Raw genomic sequence first — 3,663 nt, 5'->3', positions numbered from 1 at the left:
GACGGAGCATCTGAATCAATCAAACACTCACACCCAGTCAAAAGATCTGGGTTTAATCCATCACCGTTCTTTAGCCCACTCTGCCACCCCAGTTCAGACATGGCTATATGCAAATCAGTCTGACCCTGTGCCTCATAGGAACAGTCCAGCCCGAACTTCCAAGCCATGTCTTCCCTGGACCTTAAACAAGCTTCCGAGGACCAGTTTCTGGCATTCCAGCCGTTTTCAGCCCGGCTTGCTTGAATACAGTGGCAAAGTGAGCAAGGGACTCACGTCTGAGCATACCCCGCCACACTTATGGTGGCCAAAAGCGGTACAAAAGGGGGTGGTGATGGATGGAGCATCTGAATAAATCAAACAATCACACCCAGTCAAAATATCTGGGTTTTATCCATCACCGTTCTTTAGCCCACTCTGCCACCCCAGTTCAGACATGACGATTTGCAAATCAGTCTGACCCTGTGCCTCATGGGAACAGTCCAGCATGAACTGCAAAGCCATGTCGTCCCTGGACCGGAAACAAGCTTCCGGGGACCGGTTTCTGGCATTCCAGCCGTCTTCAGCCCGGCTTGCTTGAATCCAGTGGCAAAGTGAGCAAGGGACTCACGTCTGAGCATACCCTGCCACACTTATGGTGGCCAAAAGCGATACAAAAGGGGGTGGTGATGGACGGAGCATCTGAATCAATCAAACACTCAAACCCAGTCAAAAGATCTGGGTTTAATCCATCACCGTTCTTTAGCCCACTCTGCCACCCCAGTTCAGGCATGGCTATATGCAAATCAGTCTGACCCTGTGCCTCATGGGAACAGTTCAGCCTGAACTGCCAAGCCATGTCTTCCCTGGACCGGAAACAAGCTTCAGAGGACCGGTTTCTGGCATTCCAGCCGTCTTCAGCCCGGCTTGCTTGAATCCAGTGGCAAAGTGAGCCAGGGACTCACGTCTGAGCATACCCTGCCACACTTATGACGGCCAAAAGCGGTACAAAAGGGGGTGGTGATGGACGGAGCATATGAATCAATCAAACACTCACACCCAGTCAAAAGATCTGGGTTTTATCCATCACCGTTCTTTAGCCCACTCTGCCACCCCAGTTCAGACATGGCTATATGCAAATCAGTCTGACCCTGTGCCTCATGGGAATAGTCCAGAATGAACTGCCAAGCCATGTCTTCCCTGGACCGGAAACAAGCTTCTGAGGACCGGTTTCTGGCATTCCAGCCGTCCTCAGCCCGGCTTGCTTGAATCCAGTGGCAAAGTGAGCAAGGGACTCACGTCTGAGCATACCCTGCCACATTTATGGTGGCCAAAAGTGGTACAAAAGGGGGTGGTGATGGACGGAGCATCTGAATCAATCAAACACTCACACCCAGTCAAAAGATCTGGGTTTAATCCATCACCGTTCTTTAGCCCACTCTTCCACCCCAGTTCAGACATGGCTATATGCATATCAGTCTGACCCTGTGCCTCATGGGAACAGTCCAGCCCGAACTGCCAAGCCATGTCTTCCCTGGACCGGAAACAAGCTTTGGACGACCAGTTTATGGCATTCTAGCCGTCTTCAGCCCGGCTTCCTTGAATCCAGTGGCAAAGTGAGCAAGGGACTCATGTCTGAGCATACCCTGCCACACTTACGGTGGCCAAAAGCGGTACAAAAGGGAGTGGTGATGGACGGAGCATCTGAATCAATCAAACACTCACACCCAGTCAAAAGATCTGGGTTTAATCCATCACCGTTCTTTAGCCCACTCTGCCACCCCAGTTCAGACATGGCTATAGGCAAATCAGTCTGACCCTGTGCCTCATAGGAACAGTCCAGCCCGAACTGCCAAGCCATGTCTTCCCTGGACCGTAAACAAGCTTCCGAGGACCGGTTTCTGGCATTCCAGCCGTCTTCAGCCCGGCTTGCTTGAATACAGTGGCAAAGTGTTCAAGGGACTCACGTCTGAGCATACCCTGCCACACTTATGGCGGCCAAAAGCGGTAGAAAAGGGGGTGGTGATGGACGGAGCAATTGAACCAATCAAACACTCACACCCAGTCAAAAGATCTGGGTTTAATCCATCACCGTTCTTTAGCCCACTCTGCCACCCCAGTTCAGACATGGCTATATGCAAATCAGTCTGACCCTGTGCCTCATGGGAACAGTCCAGCCCGAACTGCCAAGCCATGTCTTCCCTGGACCGGAAACAAGCTTCTGAGGACCGGTTTCTGGCATTCCAGCTATCTTCAGCCCGGCTTGCTTGAATCCAGTTGCAAAGTGAGCAAGGGACTCACCTCTGAGCATACCCTGCCACACTTATGGTGGCCAAAAGCGGTACAAAAGGGGGTGGTGATGGACGGAGCATCTGAATCAATCAAACACTCACACCCAGTCAAAAGATCTGGGTTTAATCCATCACCGTTTTTTAGCCCACTCTGCCACCCCAGTTCAGACATGGCTATATGCAAATCAGTCTGACCCTGTGCCTCATGGGAACAGTACAGCCCGAACTGCCAAGCCATGTCTTCCCTGGACCGGAAACAAGCTTCTGAGGACCGGTTTCTGGCATTCCAGCTGTCTTCAGCCCGGCTTGCTTGAATCCAGTTGCAAAGTGAGCAAGGGACTCACGTCTGAGCATACCCTGCCACACTTATGGCGGCCTAAAGCGGTACAAAAGGGGGTGGTGATGGACGGAGCATCTGAATCAATCAAACACTCACACCCAGTCAAAAGATCTGGGTTTAATCCATCACCGTTCTTTAGCCCACTCTGACAGCCCCAGTTCACGCATGGCTATATGCAAATCAGTCTGACCCTGTGCCTCATGGGAACAGTCCAGCCCGAACTGCAAAGCCATGTCGTCCCTGGACCGGAAACAAGCTTCCGAGGACCGGTTTCTGGCATTCCAGCCGTCTTCAGCCCGGCTTGCTTGAATCCAGTGGCAAAGTGAGCAAGGGACTCACGTCTGAGCATACCCTGCCACACTTATGGTGGCCAAAAGCGATACAAAAGGGGGTGGTGATGGACGGAGCATCTGAATCAATCAAACACTCAAACCCAGTCAAAAGATCTGGGTTTAATCCATCACCGTTCTTTAGCCCACTCTGCCACCCCAGTTCAGGCATGGCTATATGCAAATCAGTCTGACCCTGTGCCTCATGGGAATAGTCCAGCATGAACTGCCAAGCCATGTCTTCCCTGGACCGGAAACAAGCTTCTGAGGACCGGTTTCTGGCATTCCAGCCGTCCTCAGCCCGGCTTGCTTGAATCCAGTGGCAAAGTGAGCAAGGGACTCACGTCTGAGCATACCCTGCCACATTTATGGTGGCCAAAAGTGGTACAAAAGGGGGTGGTGATGGACGGAGCATCTGAATCAATCAAACACTCACACCCAGTCAAAAGATCTGGGTTTAATCCATCACCGTTCTTTAGCCCACTCTTCCACCCCAGTTCAGACATGGCTATATGCATATCAGTCTGACCCTGTGCCTCATGGGAACAGTCCAGCCCGAACTGCCAAGCCATGTCTTCCCTGGACCGGAAACAAGCTTTGGACGACCAGTTTATGGCATTCTAGCCGTCTTCAGCCCGGCTTCCTTGAATCCAGTGGCAAAGTGAGCAAGGGACTCATGTCTGAGCATACCCTGCCACACTTACGGTGGCCAAAAGCGGTACAAAAG

The sequence above is a fragment of the Lissotriton vulgaris genome, chromosome 7 (assembly GCF_964263255.1).
Source record: "Lissotriton vulgaris chromosome 7, aLisVul1.2, whole genome shotgun sequence".
Taxonomy (NCBI): Eukaryota; Metazoa; Chordata; class Amphibia; order Caudata; family Salamandridae; genus Lissotriton; species Lissotriton vulgaris.
This window is presented reverse-complemented; position numbering follows the sequence as displayed.